The sequence below is a fragment of the Balaenoptera ricei genome, chromosome 13 (genome assembly GCF_028023285.1).
Source record: "Balaenoptera ricei isolate mBalRic1 chromosome 13, mBalRic1.hap2, whole genome shotgun sequence".
Classification (NCBI taxonomy): Eukaryota; Metazoa; Chordata; class Mammalia; order Artiodactyla; family Balaenopteridae; genus Balaenoptera; species Balaenoptera ricei.
This window is the reverse complement of record NC_082651.1, coordinates 53,382,816-53,405,276: the sequence shown is the minus strand read 5'-3', so window position 1 is coordinate 53,405,276 and position 22,461 is coordinate 53,382,816. Positions and strand designations below refer to the sequence as shown.

The window sequence follows — 22,461 nt, the reverse complement described above, 5'->3', positions numbered from 1 at the left end:
GAAGTAATAAGAAATGTATATATTGGTCTCCACCCCTAGCTCCTGACACAAGGCTCCTAAAACCCTTGTAAACCCCTAAGTGATAAGAGCCCTAGGAGCATCTCTGGTTCTAATATTTGGCCTTTGACCTCTCCCTGACCTTGTAAATTCCTAAGTGTTAAGAACAGGAGGAGTAACTTTTGTTCTCCTGAGGAGATGGGCTCCTGAACTGGAAAGACCAAGCCATGATTAGAAACGGGATTTTCAGCCCTGCCCCTCATTCTCTTGAAAAGGGAGAAAGGCTGAAAATGGAGTTAATGATTGATCATGCCTACATGCTGAAGCCTCCATAAAAGTCCCGAAAGTACAGGGTTTGGAGAATTTCCAGGTTATCAAGCACATCCACACCAGGAGGATGACACACCCCAACTCCACAGGGACAGAAGCTCCTGTGCTCCGTTTGCTCCCAGACCTCCCCCTGTGTATCTCTTCATCTAGTTGTTCATCTGTATCCTTTATCGTATCCTTTTTTTTTTTTTTAATTTTATTTATTTATTTATTTATTTATGGCTGTGTTGGGTCTTCGTTTCTGTGCGAGGGCTTTCTCTAGTTGCGGCAGGTGGGGGCCACTCTTCATCGCGGTGCACGGGCCTCTCACTATCGCGGTCCCTCTTGTTGCAGAGCACAGGCTCCAGACGCGCAGGCTCAGCAATTGTGGCTCACGGGCCTAGTCGCTCCACGGCATGTGGGAACTTTCCCAGACCAGGGCTCGAACCCGTGTCCCCTGCATTGGCAGGCAGATTCTCAACCACTGCGCCACCAGGGAAGCCGCTATTGGATCCTTTAATAAACTGGTAAGTGTAAGTAAATGTTTCCCTGAGTCCTGTGAGCCACTCTAGCAAATCAATTAAATCCAAAGGGGAAAGAGGTCATGGGAACCTCTGATTTGTAGCCAAGTCAGAGAGGAGTTGTAGGTAACCTGTGGACCTACTATTGTGATCAGCATCTGAAGTGAGCTGGGATTAGTTGTACAGGGCTGAGCCCTACACTGACGGTATCTGACACTATCTCCAGGTAGACAGTGCCAGAGTTGAGTTAAATTGTAGGATACCCAGCTGGTGTCGTGGAGAATTGCTTGGTGTAGGAAAAAAGCCCACACATTTGGTGACCAGAATTGTCAGAAGTGAAGTGTTGTGAGTATGGTAGTACGAGAGTAAGGAGACACCAGGAGAAGACTCAGTTTTTCAAATACACCTGGTTAAGGAGAGATGTGAGAATCTGGAATGGGCTCAAGAGCAGTTCCACTTGCCCCTCTCCCTCCAACTTCCAAAACAAATCTCAGTTCGCGGCAAGTGACACATGAAATGAATCTGAGGATGGACAGGAAAATGGTGCAAATATGCAACATTCAACCGTATTAGAAAAAATTAATGTCAACATGGGTCAGCAATTCTATACACGCAGGCCAGGTCTTTAAATAAATTAATGCAAAACGTATTTGTTTCATCTAAGTTTTAAAAGTGAAACTATGGCTCCTTCAGGCTAATTTTTATGCAATAAGAAATTCTTTCATGTACTGAGTATATGAATCTCCTACTCACAGGCCTTGATCACACAGTTCTGAAGCTCAGTAGTTTCATATCTGATGCCAACAGAAGTTAGGCACAAGCATTAGGAGAGGGTAAATGTTACCACGGGTTTCATGAAGGTCAGATTTAAGTTAAAATTTGGGAAAACATGTAAAATTTAGCCTGCTATAGAGAGGAACATCACAAGTGTGGAAAAAAATAGTTATAACTTATGTTGAACTTTCCCGAGGGAATAGACTAAAGCCATGTGTAAACAGGGGATTTGATTGGGGTCATTTTGATTGCGTGGTAATACAATTCCTTTTTCTTTCTATATAATCAGAATGCTTGAACACCTATTTATTAATTGGCCCAGAGGTTAAAACCACCACAGTGACTGGCCTACAGTGTAAATATTACTTAGTTCAGTTCTCTTGATGGGACCAGATGGCCCTTCTACACTTATAATCAATATATTATATGACCTGTAAATGGTCGGTCCAAACTTCTAAGGATGACATTACTCTATTCAACAGTGCTCTCCCCACAAGAATTAAGCAGGTAAGGCAATAACTTCTTTTAATGCGATTAAGTCTGATGATAATAAGAGGCACAGTTTCTCTGCAAGATGTAGATGACTTTCAATCCTCCTTATGAATTAAAATATTGAATCATTTTTGGTGTCCAGCCAACATAGTGGCTATAAAAAGAAGTGAAACCGAAGTAGTAGTTATTATTTTTTTTAATAAATGAGACCATAGTCCTTGAATTTTTCTGCCACGGATTACCCCGAATCTCATCGTAAATCCACCTAGAACAGGGCTTAAACGATGCCTGCATTAACTATAGTGAAAACTGGTGATCAAATGCATTTCCACCTACAGAACTCACATAGACAGGTGCTAAGCCTCCTTTCCTATCAGGACCTATCTCCTCGAAGTTTTAAACTCGGTAAATGTGCTCAGAGTCTAACCCCTCCCCAAATGGTTATGCAAATACCAATAATTTATGCAAATATATGGCTGAAAGGTCCCGCTCTTCTACCTTTCCACTGTGTTGGTGCTAGCGTGGATGGTGTGTGCACGGGCGTGGGTGAGTGTGTAAAATCCAGTGTTTTCTTAAAGAAGGCGTTGAATTGACGCCAACAGGTCACCCTCCCCCGACGAGCGCGCTGTATTATGTTCATTCCTCCCCTGGCGTGGCGGAGACTATTCTGTGAGCCCTTAGGCAGCCGGACATCACATATTTGAGGTTCTCAAAGTAAACGAAGAACCTGGCGCTTTTGCCGAGTCCAAAATCCGCCCGAGAATTCCAGTACTAGAGAGTTCGGCGGCAAGAAAAGGTGACTGGAAGTTGTACCCCGTTTGTCTGGCACTTTCCACGGAGGCTAGTCTAATAAACGGGGGGTGGCGGGAAAGGCGAGAGCGAGGGAGGGAGGGAAACGCCCTCCTCCTCTTTCAGCAAGTGCACCTCAGCTTGAGATTTGGGTAGGTTTTTACCTGTATTTCTAAAAACCACCACCGCACTCCCTGCACCAACCACCCCACTGCCTCGACTTCCAAGAGAAGCAGCTACTGAGGCCAAAGAAAAGAGGGGAAGACGAAGGAGCGGGGGGGGAAGACAAATAAATAAATGAAAGCGCGCGCGAGCGAGAGGGGCCGGGGAAAGGAGGGAGCGAGGGAGCGCCCGGGACTCGCGACGGCGGCAGGTTCAATTAGCTAAACAAAGAAATCATGGCGGATTGTTTACATTTGGCAGCGCCCGGGCCGAGCAACCGCCGGCCCCCAGCCGCCGCCGCGGCCCCCGAGGAGTCGGCGAGCTGCCCCCGCGCCCCGGCCGGGTAAGTGACGCCGCCGCCCCGCGCGCCGCCCCCGCCGCCACCCCGCCCTCCGCCCCTCCCCCGCCGCCCCAGCCCCCTCCTCGGGCCCCAGGCACAGCTGGGCTCAGCTTAGATTTCGGCGACGCCGAGGCTCGCGTCCTCGGCTGCCGCCGCCGCGGCTACTGCCGCCGCGGGGAAGGGATGCGGAGAGTTGGGGTGGGGGCAGCAGCGCCGCGTGCAGAGCAGGGCCCCTCCTCCTGTCAGTGGCCTCCCGGGGTCAGGCCCTCCCTGGTGGGGTGCGCTCGCCGCGCTCCGCCGCCTCCGCGCTGAGGAGGACCGAGGCGGAGCGCGCCGCAGCCCGGGAGGTGGGGCCCGGCCGTGACCCCGCGGGCTGCGCGGTGCTGAGGGCGGGGTGGTCGCTCAGAGCCCGGCCCCAGCCTTCCTGCCTCTGGTCCAGCGGTCTCCGACGTGTACTCGCTCCCTCTCTCCTGCCCCCTTCCCCACGACCTTTCTCTCCCGCTCCCCCCGCCTTTCCTGCTCCCCTCGCTGCGTCCCTCGGGCTGGCCCTAAGGTTGAGAACCTGCGTCGGAGGTCACCTCCAGAGGCTGACCTTGCCAAAGCCACCCACGTCTGTGAGAGCTTTTCCAAAGGCTGAATCTTTTTCCTCATCTTTTTGGCCCCGGGGTTCGCTTTTTTCCGTAGGGAGGAACTCTGTCGTTCCTACCGAGGCTTTTAGCGGTCTCTTAGCTGTCTTTGTGCTGAGGTTGGTACAGTGGTACCAGGAGGCTGGCTAATGACAGGGGCGGAAAACAAAGGCAACAAATAGGGGCAAAAACAGAGGGCAATGTCACCAACAACAGAGGGGGCTCTCTATTTTCCCAGCAAAGATGGTTTCCTTTGCGGGAATCCTTCAAGCATCGTTGGCATGAAAGTGACATATTTCCTTTATAGAGAGAAAAACAAATCCTAGGTCTTTTAAATTAATCTCAATTTTTCCTTCCATGAAACTTTTTTTTTTTTTAATGTTTAGTGCATTTAGTAGTTTGTTTTTTTTCTCTTGCTTCCCCTTTCCTCCAGAACCTCAGTTAATATATCTTATCTGTCTGTGTCCTGTTTGGGGGAAAATTACAGCCAGGACTCTATGTCAGAGCAAGATTAGAGTTGGTGGCGTTTAAGTAGCCTTGCCACAGGGTTGGCTGGGGACCAGGGCAACAGAACCAAGCTAAGTGGCACCTCTTGCATATGTTCGAGTCTCTGACATCAGGTGGCTAACAGGTTGCTAATGGACATTGTAATTTGTAGTTCAGTGAACTGCTTTATCACCTGAGAAAGAAAATGCTGCTATTTAAAAAAAAAAAAAGAGACTTGTATTATCGTGGCAATTATTATTATATCTTTTGTATACAGATATGATTCAAGTGAATGAATTTTTGATTCATAATTTTTATTATACCCTCTCAAAGGCCCATCTGGAATAAGATATGCTGTTTTCCTCCCCTTCCCCTTAAAAGTAGCAGACACTGGGTAATTGAGTCTCACTTATTAGATTCAACCAAATTATATCTATTTTTGCTTAGTAATTACCAAAGCAATGTTCTGTCCAGCCCACTACATCTTTAATAAAGCAAAACTTACTTTATAATTATTATTTGGCAGGTGTAGCCCTACACCTTGCCATCTCACTACTGAGTTCTTTTTTGACCCATTGACGTTTCAAAGACTAAGATTTACTCACAGAGCAGGATAGGAATGGGAGTGGGTGGCAAGCCTTAGCTAACTCAGGAACGCAGAACTTCCTGGAGTCAGAAGCTCCCACTGAAGATTGTACATGTCTGTTTTCATGGTTGTGTGGACTTTATAAAAAAAAAAAAAAGTTGGTACTTCCACAAACAGCTTCTACCCAGACACTTAACTCACCAGTTAGCATGAGACTCCATTACTCAGTAACCCCGAGCACATTCTCATAAATGGATTTTATGTTGACTCCCTGCCCATACCAGGTCAGAGATCAGAATCATGGAAGGAAGTGAATTGGCCTCCAAAGTGACTTTAACAGAAGCAGAAAGATCAGTCTTTGGGTTATAGATCTTGCTGACCCATTAAGGGTCAGTAAATTAGTAGACTGCACTTGAGTTGACACTTCTGATCCCAACTTAATGGGTTGATTAACTGATGGCTGCTATCTTCATTATGGGCTATTAGCACATTGTTAAACCTGAACTTAGCATAAGAAATTGTTTTTATGTTTACTCTTTGGTTCCCAAGGTTAATCAATATTCATCATGGCCTTAAAAATTTTTTTAACTAAAGAGGTTAGTTAAATAAACCCTTTTGTAGAGAAAAGAAAACTCAATATTATAACTGTATATGGCTTTGGGATGCAAAATCTTATCTGACAATATACAAAAATATTCAATTAGAAACACCATCTCCAAAGGGAGAAATACATATAAGCATTAAGGATTTAAAATTGACATCCTTTTCATTTGTAGCTGGCCCTCTTATTCTTCTGTGTGCATTTGAATGACTGTCAAGTTTAACGATATTTAGATTTTCAATGATGGTCTGCGTAAATTGCTGGCTAGGAATAAATAGCTCTTTGTAGTCAATGCCTAAGCCTAGACTTTGCCTTCCAGGAAGTGTGAATCTTAGGCCCCAACGAGGCACACATTTGTGATCAACATACATTAGAAATCAATCTTTATAAGGTATTATTAAATCCTTGGCATGTTTCTTCTTTCCTGGCCTTCCTGAAATTTCTAGAACATTCCAAGGTAGTTGGATTCCTGGTGGAATGAGTATCATCAGTGATTACTCTTTTCATCTCACCATTTGTTAGTCAATATGTCAATAATGCTGGGAAAACTGCTTTAAACACTTGCAAAATTTATACTCCTAATCATGCAATAGATCAGGAGTTGTATAGATTGTTTGCTTCCTCTAGAACTTCATTCAAAACTGAGTCTGTTCTGTCAGCTAGGTCACAGAAGGAGCAGTAATTTCCAGTAGAGGTTTTTGAATTGATCAATTGGTAAGCATTTATTAAAATGAAAGCAAAAACAAAAATATAATCAAACACAAGAAGTCTTCTACAGAAAAGTATAGGAGAATTAGGACATTTTTATCTCTCTAAAATCAAGGCTAAGAAGGGTGTCAAGGAGGCCTGCGAGTTTCAAAAACAAAGGATTGGTCCCTGGAATGAGAGGCCACTGAATTTGGCCAAGAGGAGGTCACTGATGACCTTGGGGTGGGTAGTGTTGATTGAGGGGTTAAGGTGAGAGGCAAGATTGTTGGAGGGCAAAGAGGAATAAGATGGTGAGAAAGTTATAGTAGATAATTTTAAAGAAGAATGTTTTGGAATGATGTTCTTGAAAGGCACTATCCCTGGCAAATCCTCAGTTCACAGGACCAAGTCTAAGATAATAGGATCTTAGTAGAAACAAAATTAAAACAGCATTACGTACGTTAAAAACTCCACAGCAAATAAAAGCTGTGCAAGGCACCTGCCTTCAAAACTAGCCACATATGTCAGCATTAAAAGCCGGTACCAACAGGTAATCCTCTTGAATCATCTTCTTTAGTTGTTTGGTGACACATTGCTGCAGAATTGTGATCAGCCGAGGCAGACGGTCCCCAAGCTCTAGGGTACACAGATTATTTTTGGCTTTAAAGTGTTTGAGCCCATTCTTACTTGAAATTCAATGTCTTGTGCACTTGCTTTCTCCCTTATTTCATTTCCTGAAGCCCTGCCAAAATGCTTTTGTAACCATACAGCCTTTCTACAAATTATCTTGGTATTTAGGGCAAGTTTTTTGTGGTTGTTTGTTTTTGAGGTGTGTGCATCTGGCGTCATATCTGCAGAGTTAGAGGATGTGCTGTGAGCAGATCTTTCTCTGCAACACCAGACTACACAGCCTACCAGAGAGAACAGCAACATTTACTGTCCTGTCCTGCCACTTAAGAAATTGAACTGAATCTATCTATAATGCAGGCTTTAAACTTGTAATGCATATGTATAAAATGCGTTCTTTAAAATTTTCTTTGGCAAGAACTTATTTTATTATGAACGGTATATTGTGAGAAAGGCAAAACATTTGGCCTTATATTAGGTGACAATCCGCAGATAATTTTTTTTTTTAAAGAATAAGAATTTGATTTCATTAAGGTGGCTTTGAGGTATGCTGTGTGCTTGGAGCAGGACTGCGGGGTCAGTAGGGGCTGCTATGAGTCAGAGGCTGTGGAAAACAAAGTGGAGCAGCCGAAAAGGTCTCCAGCCCACCTCAGAGGAAACAGCAATATAAACAACCCAGGCCATAGAACAAGGCTAACCCAAATCTGTGGAATCTGCATCAAGGGAAGGCAGGGTTTTAAAGAAGCAGCAGCTTTCAGATGCCTATATCAAAGAGTTCTGTGCCAGTTAGGAAAGCTAGTGGAAGCAAAATTTTGAGATGTTAGAGGCTTACACTTCTTCCTTAAGAGGCTGAGGCCCTAGCCTTGTTACAGCTGGGCTCCAGTAGTACCAGCATATAAGCCAGGAAGCAGGCAGAAGATGAGTCAGAAAGATAGGTAGGCTCCATGTGAAGGAGGTTAGGTGGAGGTGTGGATGTTTCCCCAGAACTCTTTGTACAGGGGCAGCGGACCCAACCCTCTTGCCAAATCCAGCTCACCAGCGGGTTATAGAGTTTTAAATATTCTATTGTGTCCCTACTGTGCATGTTATGTGGGAAGGGTCGAGGATTGAGTGTGGCTGCAAAGATTGCATGGACAGGGTAGGGAACAAAACAGGGTCTGAGAAAGATGGAGTAACCCAATGAGACTGTAGGATTAGAATATAATGAAACATTCAGTACATAATATACCAAAGGTGCAGGGTTTGAAAGCAAAAACCATAGGCTCCAATAAAACTGTGTCCAGGAGTATATATTTCCAACAATGCACTGGAAGTTACTTTAACTAGCTCTGAATTAATGTGTCAAAATTCTTGTATCAAGCCCTTGCGTGTTGCCACAACTCAATGAAAATTTTAAATTCAAAGAATATACTCATACAACACATTTATCCTAGAGCCGTCCTTTCCGAATGAAAGCTTCTAAACATAGCCCAGGTGAAACTGAGCACCAGAAAGAGACAGTGAGTTTGACAATGGCATTTTGTTATTTATTGCCATAGTTTCCTCTATACAAATGCATTTTGAAAATTGTATCTTCTTGAGGGCATCACGTATGATTTAACAGAACTGATTAAGTGACAACTCCCTGGCTAAAACAAAATAAAACACAACAAATATCAAACATGCTTCTCATGCTCATAATTAGCTGAAGAATGATGTTGCCTATATACAAGAGGTTCTGTGGATCTCTACGAATATCGTGCTATCAAGAACACACACAGGACTCAACATATTGAACATTTAGACCAACATATCCTGAAAACTCAGTCTTCTGTTTCATTTCACTTTTTATGACTGCCTCAAGTTTTTGTAGTCTGTAACTTAAGGACAATGTATTTGTTTTCTATCGCTGTTATAAAAAATTACTACAAACTTCATGGCTTAAGACAACACGGATTTATCATCTTTATAGTTCTGTAGGTCAGAACTCTGACAGAGGTCTCACTGGGCTAAAATCAAGGTGTCAGCATGGTTGCATTCCTTACTAAGGACTCTGGGGGAAAATCCATATCCTTGCCCTTTCCAGCTTCTAGAGGCCACTCACAGTCCTTGGATCATGACCCCCTTCCTCCATCTTCAAAGCCAGAGATGTTGCATCTTCCTGACCATTCTTCCACAGTCACATTTCCCTCTAATCACACCCGGGCACAGTTCTCTGCTTTTAAGGATCCATGTGATTTGATTGGGCACACCTGTCTCACAGTCTTTAATTAACCTTAATGGCATTTACAAAGTCCCTTTTGCCATAGAAGGTATCGCATTCACAGATTCCAAGGATCAGGATGTGGACATCTTTGGGGGGCCATTATTCTGCCTTATTTTTAATTCTACTCTTCTTTCTAACTGTTAATTTAGATTCCTCTAGAAGCAGATGCCAAGGCAAGGATCCCAGTGCCACAAGTTTATATGGGAGTGATACCAAGAAATGCTGATAAGGGAGTGGGGAAAGGAGATAAGGGATTAAAAAAAGACAAGAGATGGTGTGTTATTAAGCAAGTTGCCACTGGGAAATTAAAGTTTAATCCCATTGGGGTAATTCTGAGGGATAGTGTAGAACTCAGAGTCACTCTAATGGAGGGGTGAGTTATTCTTAATCAGCAGCTCTATCCTCCAAATCCCTGTCTTTATTGGTTCAGGCTGCTTCTAAGGGCATTATGTCTCTGGCACTTCTGGCTTGTCCTGCACTTGGGCCAAGTATATTTCCCCATCCAGGCTGAAGACCTGAAGCAGAGTTCACAGGTGTTCCCAGCAAGCAGGCTTCAGTGTGAAGAAGTGAGTGCCAGGAGTTTATGGGTGGGGTTTCCGCGGGTACCTCTCAGATTTAATCTATCACCAAGTTCTACTTTTTATTATTCCTCCTTAATTTCTCTGACACTTTCCTCTTTCTATTGCTACGATTCAGATCAGTTTCTCTAAATCACTCTACTAGTTTGTTCTTTCCACCTCGTTTTCTTCCTCCCCAACCTGTGCTATATATATGACTTCAAAGTTTGTCTTCCTGAAAACATGCCTTTTATTGTGTTACTTAGATAAGCAAGTAAGCAAAAGTCTTCATCGATTCCCCATTACCTATAGGAAAATTTTAAATGAAAAATCCTCAGTCTAGCCTTCAGGTACTTCCATTTTGGCCCTATATTAACTTATCTTTGTCAAGTATTATACTTACATCAATAAATGTTTATCAACTTTACCCTGTCCCTGGAGAGCAGGAGAACTAGCCCAATTTACCTGTGTTTTGGCTTTGTCCATAGTCCTTAATCCTTGGGATCTAAGCCTGGATGAGATGAAACTTTTTGCCTGACCCAGCTCAAACACTCTTGTCTCATTACTCTCCGTACTTGCCTCATTACTATTTGGGGATACATCTTATGCTTTCCTTTCTTCATGTTCTTGGTCATAGAGTTTCTTTTTCTGGGCTAATGATCTAATCCCTGCCCATCCTTCAAGGTTCAGGTGAAACCCTTCCTCTCTCTATTTAAGCCTTCTATTAGACTAACCCAGCTGGAAGTGAGGAATCTCTCTTCTCTGAACTCTTTAAAGCTACTATTTTAGCATTTATTATTTTTGCCCATAATTTTAACTATCTTTTCATAGAATATAAGTTTAATCTTCTCAGGCAGGTTCATGGGCACTTAAAGATAACAGGACATAATATATTTTTGCCTCTCAAATCCTAGACTATTTGGGTTATTGTATGTACTCTTTAGCTATTTGTTGATATATTTGTTAAACATAAATCTTTTTTTGGAAAAGTCTGAGTAGCTTATTTTGACCAAAGTGAAAACTAATAAAGGGGGGAAAATCAGTATTTTAGTGACGTTCTACTGCTGTGCTACAAAGCAATTCATTACTTCAGTTGAATGATAAATGAACTTAATTCTTTCTTACTTCAAGCAAGCAAATTTAAAAAAAAGTTAAAGATACTGAAAAGTTTGAAACGAAATTACCTTAAAAGTATAGACTAGAAGTTTGGATGATTTCCTTCTCTTCTTAACCTAGCCCAAAGAGATGGGGGTGAGAATTACAAAGAATCTTTTCCTTTTTGAAAACTGAAGTACAGTTAAAAACTGTTTGGACTTTTTCATTTAAAATTTTCAAACTTAAAAATTAATTTAAAAAGAACTTTGGATATGACTGCACTTGCAAGGCAAAATGTCTAGTCCAATGGATGCTGGTTTTTCTATTTTTCGTAGAAAAAAAAGGTCCCTGTTTTCGTTTGATCTCATGAGTCAAGGGGGTGATTGCAATAAAGCTGGGCAGCTTGGCTGATGATTCCTTAAGGTATGAGCAAAGCTTTTCTTCTGTGCACATTTGTACACATCAAGGCCCGTGTTTCGTGTTGCCTTTTTAGTGTTGGAAATCATATTTCACAATGACTTTAATCTGGCTCTTTGGACCAAGAATGGCATCGCAGTATTGCCAACAGAAAAGAATAAAGGTATCTGGCAGGGGACCATCCTTTGCTTATCTCAGACCTCATTAACACCAATCTATTGAGTTGATAATCAACACATATTGCAAGTAACATTCTTTAGTAGTTCTCAGTCCTGGGAGTTGAAAAATACAGATGTCTGGGCCCCATGGGCAGAGATTCCAAGGTAATAGGTTTGGGCTGTGTTCTGGGCATCAGCGTTCTGAAATTAGCACCAGGTTATCCTACGGAGCAGACAAAACTGCGAATCACTGCTCTAGTCCCTATCATCTTCCGCAGGCTGAGAAAGCATGGATGGTGTGGACCGCAGAGTTTTTAGATAATTTAGAAGTCATCTGCTCTCCTCTCTCAGGAAATTTAAGAGTTGAGCAAGCAGATCTGGCAGTATTAAGAGGAATAACTAATACCCATACAGCAGGAGTCAGAGCTAAATTTCAGGTCTCCTGACTCCTAGGCCATAGTCCTTTCCTACTTACAGTGTGACCCAGCAGCATCACCTGAGAGCTTGCTACAAATGCAGAACCTCAGGCCATACCCCTGGCCTCCTGAATCAGAGTCTGCTTTTTTAACAACTTCCCCAGGTGATTGGCATTCATGTTCCTGAGAAGCCTTCATCTTAGCCACCGCTTAACCAGCATCTTTGAGAGTCTGGAGTTTCATTTATTGATATTTCTATAGCCTCAACATTTAGCACAATACCTGGAACTTGGAAGATAACTATATTTGTTGAATTTTAGCTTCCTTTTTGCTGTAAAATGTGTTAGACATATACTTTTATTAAACAATTTATTCTTTGAGTAAATGACCTTGATTATACTTTCTATGTACTGTTCAACATTTCATCTTTATGAGCCTTTATTGAGTACCTGCTTTGTACTAGGCACTGTAACCACAGAGGTAAGTGAGATACTTCCTAGGAGCTCACCGTCTAGTTGGCGACAAGAGAGGGACAATAAACAGATGTGATAATACTGTGGGATAAGGGCCACGATGGAAATACTGTGGCATAAGAGCCTTCAGTGTGGGAACAGGGAGAAAGAACTTTGGGTCTGGGTTTTGGGGGGTAGTCTAGGATGGTCTTTGGGGTGGTCTTGAGGTTTTAAGAGCAAATGAAAGCAAAGTTGACTCTAGACAGTAATCTGAGGTCAGCCAGGTATTGGAGGTGTAGGGGTGCAGGCAGCACTGTTCAAAGGGCATTACAAGGAGATGGAGCAGCCCACTTTAAGGCTCAAGGTACCTCTATCTTGTGTGTCAAAATAGAAAGAAAACTGTACTTGGGAATGGCTGCTCTTGATAATCCAGTGGAGGGAAATGTAGTAGAACACTTAGAGTGACTGGAGGTGGGGTGCAGGGAAGGGAAGAGGGTTCCTGTATTTCGTATCCACCTGGCTCTAGATGTTAAGGAAAATACTTAGAAAACCAGGGAACAGCCCAAACATTTTAAAATTTGGAAATATTAGTTGCACCTTCCCTGGGGAGTCCATTACAGCCTAGAGTTTGGAGATCTTGTAACTGGGCTCTTTTTGGCCCAATTACAAGATCTCCGATGTTCAATATCGACAGTAAATCGCAGGCCTGTCCAATCCAGACAGAATCACCCAATTCCAGTACCTTCAAGGACCTTCCCTTTTCAAATAAGACCTTTCCCTTTTCAACTAAGGTCGAGACCTGTGCCATCCAATTTAGTAACTACCAGCCACAAGTGGCTATTGAGTGCTTAAAATGCGGTTAGTCCAAATTGAGTTGTGTGGTGAGTGTGAAATACACACTGATTTTGAAGACTTATTACCAAAAAATTGTAATATCTCAATAATATTTTATATTGATTACATGTTGAAATGCTAATATTTTGGATACATTTGGGGTTAAAGAAAATATATTTTAAAAATAATTTCGCCTTTTAAAATGTAGCCACTAGAAAATTTAAAATTATGTATGACTCACATTATATTTCTGTGGGCAGAACTGGCTAGATTATTCCAACCTGAAGATGCCAGCAAATAATTATTTTTCTCTTCCACCGTGGTAAACACACTCCCAAGTCCATCTGTGGCTCCAGACGACTTGGGAATGGTTTTACCTTTAAAGCTGTAGAGACACACCTTTTCAATGGTGGTGACAAACTGCAGTAAAGTCAAATGAGTAACAAGCAAAATTTTGCCTTTATTGAATATTTTTAAAATTTTCATTTTAGAATATCTTTTAAACGTCACCGCAGTTATTTTTATTTCATGGCTATGCAGGTTTATGACTTGTCCAACTCTTTCCCTCTAATGCCTGAATAAAATGCCATTGTCAAATATACCCTCTTTAAGCTGTGCTATTTGACATACACTAGGTAGGACAGAGCTTTAGGTCCTATTTTCACTTCAGTGCAGATGTGAAAGTTCCAGTTAATGAGAGCGTTGTGTAAGTGTTTGTGTTTTAAGAAAAAAAGGCTTCCTGAATCTGCCTTAAAGCTTTAGATCTTCTGTACAGGGAATAAAGTGACATGCTCAAATTAACTGTGGCCAGACAGATCCACGTGATATGAATATAAATGTTTGAGTCTTGCTTAAATTAAGGTTCTTGGTATCAGGGAAAGCTCTTTCTCACTAGGCAAGTCAAAATCACTGTGTCTCACTCTTCTACTGGGACATACAGTACAAGATTTGTATTGAACTCAACTATGAGATTTTATTCAGTATACTTATTTTAATACATTTAAAGAAACTTCTTCAGTGGTCTAAAACTTTCAGTCCATGTTTGTTTTCTCTGGATTTTGAGAACTTCAAAAACCTTTCCATTCTTTAGCCAGTGGTTATGTAGTTAATTAGAAAGACTATGTAAAGAGGCTAGAATTTGAGTTTTGAAGTCAGCAGAAAGTTTTCCATGGCTTACTCTCTGGTGGTCAGAAGCAGGTCAATTCACCAAAAAACAACTTTCTGAAGAAGCACTCATTCCCTGAATTGTTATTTCTCCAAAAATAACCTCTCTGAAAGTCAATTCACCAAAATCCACTTCCCCTATTGAGCAATTCATGAAATGACCAATTCGCCAAATCATTGATTATCAATACTTTCCTTCTATTAAGCTTCCCTAAAGTTTATGTCAAATCCTGTTGTATAAAGTGACTGCAGCAACTCTGGGGATATTTTAAAGTTTTAGTTTTAGTTTAGTTTGGTTTGAATTCTTTTTAGTTTTCATTTTTGCTGCAGCTATTTTATGTTAACTAGTTGATAGGCACTGACTAAAATTTAGTGTGCTCCAGGTTTCCTCAGAGTATTGATCTCTGACTTCTGGAATTATAATTACTGTATTTCAAGTCACAGTGTTGTGCTTGTCTTAAAATCAAGGACTTTTATAAATCATAAGGACACGGTAAGTTTCTGTCATTTTTAATCTGGCCCATGCTCTTTTGTATTTTTTTGACTCATAGATTTACTAACTGGATAAATCAAATGGATTACATGAAATATATCCTAAACATTTAAAAAGTGTCCAAAATGTGAAACATACAGGCAATGACAGCTTATTTGGACCAATGAATGTGCTGCAGAGCTGCTGGGCTTAAATGGCTAGGGCAAAATAAAATTAAAAAAAACTAGAATTAAGACTAAATATTAAACTAAACATTTAAAATATCATTTAGGGCTGTTAAACTAGCCTATGCAACTCAATTTGCTAGACATTTTTTAAAATGCAGAAAGGTTATGCCTTCTGTCTCTTTGTTATGTTGACTTGGTACTAGTTTGTAGGAAGATTCAAGATGAAAGGCAATACCATTATTATAAGCAGTAGAAAAAAAGTAGGAATGCCCAGAAGGGATTTTATAACAGACCATGTGATTAGGACCTCAAATTTGACATATACTAATCACCAATACAAAGTGAATTCAAATTCCTAAAAAATGTTGCCATGACAACAAAATTAAAATAGTCAACTTTAAAAATAATCTTCAAAGCTTTAATGACTATGGATAATATTAATTGCTGTAAAAGTAAAAGTTTAAAGAAACAAGTTCTTGGTAAATTCAGCAAATTGGCCCTTCTTCAAATTCATCATTTGGTAAATGGCCATTTGGTGAATGGGATCTGCAGCAAATTGCCCTAAAAATATATGATTTGGGGCAAGTTAGTCACTCTTCTAAATCTCACTTGCTTTACTCTGTGAATGGGGATGATAAAGATGAGTACCTCTTAGGGATTTGTGAGGGTTAAATAAGATAACATGTGTTACCTTACACAGCTTAATAAATGTTACTTCCTTTCCCTTGGAATGAAGGTCTACCTATGGCTGGGTCGCTAATCAGCTGTGCCAAATCATGTCAATTTTCTGGGCCTTAGCTTTCATAACTTTAAAGTGAAGGGATTTGACCAAATTATCTCTAAGATCCCCTTTCATCCTAAGAATTTTATGGTGTTAAAAACAAACTTTGGCCTGCTGAATCAAGACCTGTTTAGATTCCACAACTTCTGAGGCCTGGGTTCTAGGTAAGGACAGTATTCAGGGATTAGGTAGCTGAGTCACTGGTGCTAATTTTGACGAACCTCTCTGAGTTGTTGCTAGGACCCTGAATATTTTGTAGTCCCAAGAATCCCAAGGTGATGTGCTCTTCAGCAACCCTGAAGGAAAACAGGTTTTGTTCTATCTCAGCCCTGGATTGAGGAGGGGTGGAGGGAAGAAGCTGACTACATGGGTATCTCTGGGTGACCCTTGACTTCAAAGAGATATCTGAGTATCAGTTCAGCTCTAAGAGGCCCTCCTAACTGATGTACCTAGGGTATGGAGGGTTTGCTAGAGGAGCCTGAAAGCTGACTGGATACCTACTGGCATGTATAGTAACTGTGAGGGACCTGTTGGTTTCTGTGCCTTTCCATTCTGCTCTGGGCTTTTTGTTACTTAGTACTGTGCATTTGTTTGCTATCCTAAAAACAGTCTCTTTTATCAAACTGAGATAAGCATACACTTGACTGTATTACAACATCTGAACATTTCTGTGCATAGCCAGTCTTTATCCTGGCTGGAGCACATCACACTTGTGAATTCAAATTAGTTAGAATAATAAATAAAAACTTTTAGAGCAGACCAACAAGCTTCTATTGAAAATAGCTACTGCTTAATTTAAAATGCTATAGAAAAACTCGTCTTTCTCCTTGGTATTTTACAAAGTTAGAGGTTTTCCCCAAACACAGCAAAGTTTCCAAATGTACTGATTATGTATCCAGTCAATGCTACATCCTTAGACCAACTGCATTTCCCTACATGATTTTAAGTCTATCTTTAGGACTTTTAAACAAAGTTAAAAGCACAAACTTTCTTTACATTTCCATCCATAAAATGCAGCACAAATCGCACTATATTTACTCAGGGGAAAAAGAAAGAGACATCTCCATGCTCTAGGAACCACTGACAGAACATATTGCAATCTTTTCATTAAGTTCACACAAAAATGAGGATTTAACGCATGGGCAAAACAGCCCATCCCTAGAGGTTCCATTGCCCATAATCCCACCTGAAAATAGCTCCATATTAATTGTTGCAGCCAAGTGGACAAGGAGTTTTACTGCTTGGCACTCCCACTTCACAGATAACTAACTGCAATAGTGAAAACCTTTGTTTTTCATTTTCTAACACATCCTTGTTCAAGCAAATATTCCACGTTTGTTTAAACCCAGAAAATTCATGTGGATCAAGCTAAACATGTATTTTCCTGTATGCCTTTACTGTATTTTGATCTTAACTGTATGACTTTTAGAATATTTGAAAGGACATAGAGTTGCAAGTATATACACATATATAAATATATATATGCACTCTGCTTTAAAATTTAACATGTGAAAATTCATCTATCCGAAACTGACAAATTGCAAATCAGCCATCCACATTAGCAAAGAACCAGCTGAAGCTTCCTTTATGTAACCATATCCCTAGTTAATTTAAAATACGATTCGATTTATAAGTATTTTATTTTCACTTCACTTCTGGGATGCATTTATTGTTTAAAGTGAGGTGCACCTGGATGAAATGAACATTTATAAATTCTGACTTACCTTTCCCATTTCTATGCCTCAGGTTGTTAACTGTTGAAGTCTTTAAAATTACGTTGTTCAGCCTTTTAATAAACCCAGAATAAGCGAGTTCCTCAAATAACCATTGAGACATATATTACACCCATTTCTTTAAGGCAAAGAAAACAGAATTTCCTATATAGTAAATCCCTCACTACTCCAAACTCCACCTTACAAATAAGAAGAGCCCAGTTGTTTCAGAGGACTGGACACAGTTTGCAACTCTGGCATGGTAGAAGATCCGGGCACATAAACAGCCAGTAGGAGTAACATGCCAATTTTGAATTGTTCACTGTTTTTATTATTTTTATTTCACTGTTCTAGGTTTCAGATGAACAGGAGCCTCCTATTGCTTTTATAGCAGGATATTAAATTGCAGCCTCTGGCAGGCAGCACCTGCCCTCTTCCTTATATGCTCTCTAGTCAGTCATTGGCCATGTGATACTCTAATGTAGTGTATATTTTGTGTTTTGCTCTACATGGGGATTTAAACATTGTGGAACACAATCTCTCCCTGAGGGTATGCAACCCATGGTGTCAGGTCTTGATTAAGTTCCACACAACTAAAATTTAGTGTCCATGGAAGGTCCTGTCTTCCACAGGGTGTTTTGAGTGGTGAATGAAACAAAATCTTATAAGCATCTTAGACAAATGTATATACTCTCTCATTCCCTTTGGTTGGAAATTCCCTGAAAGCTCTTTCACCCTAGCAATCTAGTATATTGACCACACGGTATGATGTGTTTAACGCTATCGTAAAGAGAATTAATCACGTATATGTGCGCGGATCCATTGTCTGTACTCTATAAGGGGATCAGTGTAGTCTCCACTAAATTTGAAATGAGGAGTATTTGAAATAATTAATAACCACTGGTTATACTATGCACCTTTATGATTTATCTTTGAATATTCAATCAGAGATTTAAAAAAACTGGAGTAAACAAGTAGGGAAGTTTTAAAAAATTGCAGTTTCTGAATTTCAATTCAGAACAATGTTTAAGTTTGTTATTAAAATAAAAGGCACATCTTTAATGTCCTTAGTCTTGGTATCAGCAGTGTCTGAAGTTCATTTTTACAGCATTTTGCTTAAAGGTCCATCTTCCAGAGTTGCCTAGCTGAGCTTACAACTTATTACTCAGTCAAAAATGGCAATTAAATCTGTTACTATACAACTGTGGAACTATGGATGGCTTCTTGAAATGTGATATATTTAACATTTATCTCATTTATTTATTCAATTACAAAAACATAAAATCACAGGATTAGAAGAGATCTTAAAGTTCTCCAGCCTAACCACCAACTGATACTTAAATTACCTCTAAAACATTCTTGCCAAACCATTTTCGTAGGTGTACCTCAATTGTATTGAGTCATCCCAAGACTGGTCTTCTATCCCATGCACTGAACAATGCCTTCCCCACCCCTCAACCTCAGAGTACTGCTCAACACACTTAAGAGGGAGTTGAGGCATCTTCTGAACCAAGGAAGAGGTCACTACAGAGGTCACAACTGACTCTTAATTGAGGGTGTGTTACTAAATTTTAAGTTTTAAATCCCTGAGGTGCCCTTAGCACTTGGGCTTTTGTTTCTGACTCCTTCAGAGTTTATGGCAAATAAGATTCAGGTACCCAAGTCAATAATTGAAATTTGAAATGGCCTAAGAGGCAGTGGTGTGGTGAAATAGACTACAACCAGCAATTATGGTTCAGCTGTTAAGTGGCACTCTGAGTTAAGTGATATCCCTCTGGTAGCTTGAAATCAGTCTTGGTGGGAGTATTTACATCACAGAAATTGGCAAGTGGTTTAAATCGTCATCCTAAGATGTTCATAACTGAATATGAAAGAAGAAAATAGGTGAAATGCATTCCAGACCCTACCTGAAAGAAACCAAATATACTAAGAAATTTTGGCTTTTCAAAATAATTATGGTAATGTAGATAACTGTGGAAAAATGAAATATAGAACCTTGAGCTAGAGACTATTATAAAAGCATCCTTTCTATCAAATGACTTACTCTTTTTGAGGTCAGTTCTTTAACATTTGGGGGGAAACTTGAAAATTTACTTAGGTGACTTGCAGAAAACCACTATTCTTTGCAAATATTCTATATGATGGATAGTTTTGGATAATCTGCGTAGTTTTGGACAACTGATCCATGAACTGAAAGTCTCTGAGTTGACTTGCAGAAGCATTATACAAAGTAATGATAACCATTTTTTAAAGATCTGTGATTACGTATGGATGTGATAATCTGTAAGCAGCACTATCAGATAAATAATACATATTTAAAAAATTTCTGTAATTACATGTTTACCCGATAGGCCAGAATGACTCTGTCCCAAGGAGCTGTTACAGACTGAGTAAATAATACATGTTTTAAAGTCCATAATTACATATGTAAACGATAGACTATCGAGTAAATAATGCACATTTTAAAAAGTCCATAATTACATATTTACATGATAGTCTGTAAATTCTGTAATTACTTATTTACACAATAGACCATAACAGCTGTTACAGTCTATTATGTTAACTCTCATAGAATTATATTATGGATTTTTAAAAACACCATAAAGAACCTAAGGAATGGAATGATAGGAATGAAATAAAATATGAACTTCGTATTTACTATAGCTCTCTCACAAGAGGACTATTTCAAGTTTAAACTATCTCAACGTAAAACTCATGACTGATACTTTATTGATAACAACTGATCTAAAACTTATTTGCAAAAATATAAATTAAGGAATCACAAGCAAGGAATAACTGGGTGTGATATTAAGCTAAGTTTTTCACCATCTCCATGGATAAAATTTATTCTTGGTGGCATAAATAAAACATTGTATGTAACTTCTATGTTTCCTAGACTTCTCATAAAATTACACTGAAGCAAAATCATTAGAATTGTATTTTTGTTCTTTACTTATTCTTTAAGCACAGTAGAATATCCTAAAGTTTGTACATACTAATAACATGTTTGGGTGTGTGTGCATAGGTTGTAATAATGATGACATATGCATTTGTATGTTTTTCATGAGGATTATAATTGCTTTCTTATCTTTTAAGGGTCCTCCTGGGTTAAAGACTGATACGGTACATTTTATGTTTCAAGCTCTGAATTTATTCTAAAGTTAAATATAAGATCAATGCAACTGAATGAGACTTCAGTCCATAATTACTATTAAGTAGCAAGGCTAAATCGAGCAAGTGAAAATCTGTTATTTAGTGATGTTGGACCAATCATTCCTAGTAACAAAACACAGTATGGGAGAAACCTTTGATCCTATTTGTTAGGTAGTATTCTGTAAGATATTTGACAGCTTGAAATAAGTGAGTGCTTATTTTCCGATTTTCCGAGGGGTGTTGTACAAAAATAAATCTTCCCATTTTATAAAATGTATTTTCACTTCATATTTGAGCTACAAACCCCTGACATTTCTTAACAACACCCATGGACAAGGTATTTAAACAGTGACTCTCACATTTCTTTGAATGCGACTTTTGGTAAGAAATAATTTACATTAGGATCTAGTACATACATATTTACAAAACTTTCACAAAACCACACATGCTCTTATAAAATGTAATGCATTCTGATATAATCTACTCCATCAATTCTATTTAATTTTGTAAAAATTCTGTGACTCACCAAATTGATTTCATGATCCGTAAATGGGTCACGACCTGAAATTTGAAAACATTGATTTAGACAGTGCTTTTTATTGCTGGTCATACAGGGCTTCCTTATTTTATAATAGGTTGATAAAATCTGTAGATTTGGAATGGAAGCATTCTATTGGTGGATCATACTTGTGTAGTCTACGATTATTTATGAGTGTAGAAATATAAAGATATAAAGCTTTCTCATTGATGTTTCTGGTGTTAAAGGTCTTGAAATAGACAATACTAGGGTGCATTATTCAAGAGTTTTGTTACTATTGAAACTGTAGAAATTATTTAATGGGAGCTGTGCAGAGTGATACATCATATTTATAACTCAGGATGTCCTGCTTGCAGAAGGGATTCATTTCATGGACACTGTTGATGTTCCAGTGCAGATTTGGAAGCAGAAAAAAAAAAAAGAAAATACAAACACAAAAATGACAAATAATCAGAGAGACATTTTTCATCTTCTTTTTACGGTAAGGAAGTCCTTGAATAATGAAATTTCACAGTGTATTGAGCGAATTTTAATGAGTGAGTTAATTTGAAATTAGGATCCCAGATGAAAAAGCCACCACTGTTAACTTGTAGGGAAAGTCATATATTTAGAAAATTATTATTGTTTTACTCCGCTTTCCATTATACATCAATGTTCACTAAAATATGGTATGCTAAGATTTCGTTGTGGGAGACAGAGTAGAAGAAAAGTTTTCAAGAAGAAGCCATGCTTGGTATAACCACTATGGAGAACAGTATGCAGGTTCCTTAAGAAAACTAAAAATAGAACTAGCATATGACCCAGCAATCTCACTCCTGGGCATATACCTGGAGAAAACTGTAATTTGCAAAGATACATGCACCCCAATGTTCATTGCAGCACTATTTACACTAGCCAGGACATGGAAGCAACCTAAATGTCCATCAACAGAGGAATGGATAATGAAGATGTGGTACATATATACAGTGGAATATTACTCAGCCATAAAAAAGAACAATATAATGCCATTTGCAGCAACATGGATGGGCCTAGAGATTGTCATACTGAGTGAAGTAAGTCAGACACAGAAAGACAAATATCATATGATATCACTTATATGTAGAATCTTAAAAAAAAAGGGTACAAATGAACTTATTTGCAAAACAGAAGTAGAGTCATGGATGTAGAAAACAAACTTACAGTTACCAGGGGATGGTGGTGGAGGGATAAATTGGGAGATTGAGACTGACATATACACACTACTATATATAAGATAGATAACAAATAAGAACCTGCTGTATAA

The 22,461-nt window shown here is 39.5% G+C and overlaps 1 long non-coding RNA gene across 9 annotated transcripts in view; it reads left to right on the top strand.

Moving 5' to 3' along the window:
- The first annotated feature begins 3,006 nt into the window (after positions 1–3,006).
- The window catches only part of LOC132377184 (uncharacterized), a 624,644-nt gene continuing 605,189 nt past the window's right edge, over positions 3,007–22,461 (top strand). For 8 of the 9 annotated variants that reach the window (XR_009506568.1, XR_009506565.1, XR_009506569.1 and 5 more), the window contains exon 1: positions 3,193–3,387. This is a non-coding gene — a long non-coding RNA (uncharacterized LOC132377184). Of the gene's footprint in view, positions 3,035–3,192; positions 3,388–22,461 lie in introns of those variants that run through there. The other variant, XR_009506566.1, reaches the window with a different exon arrangement.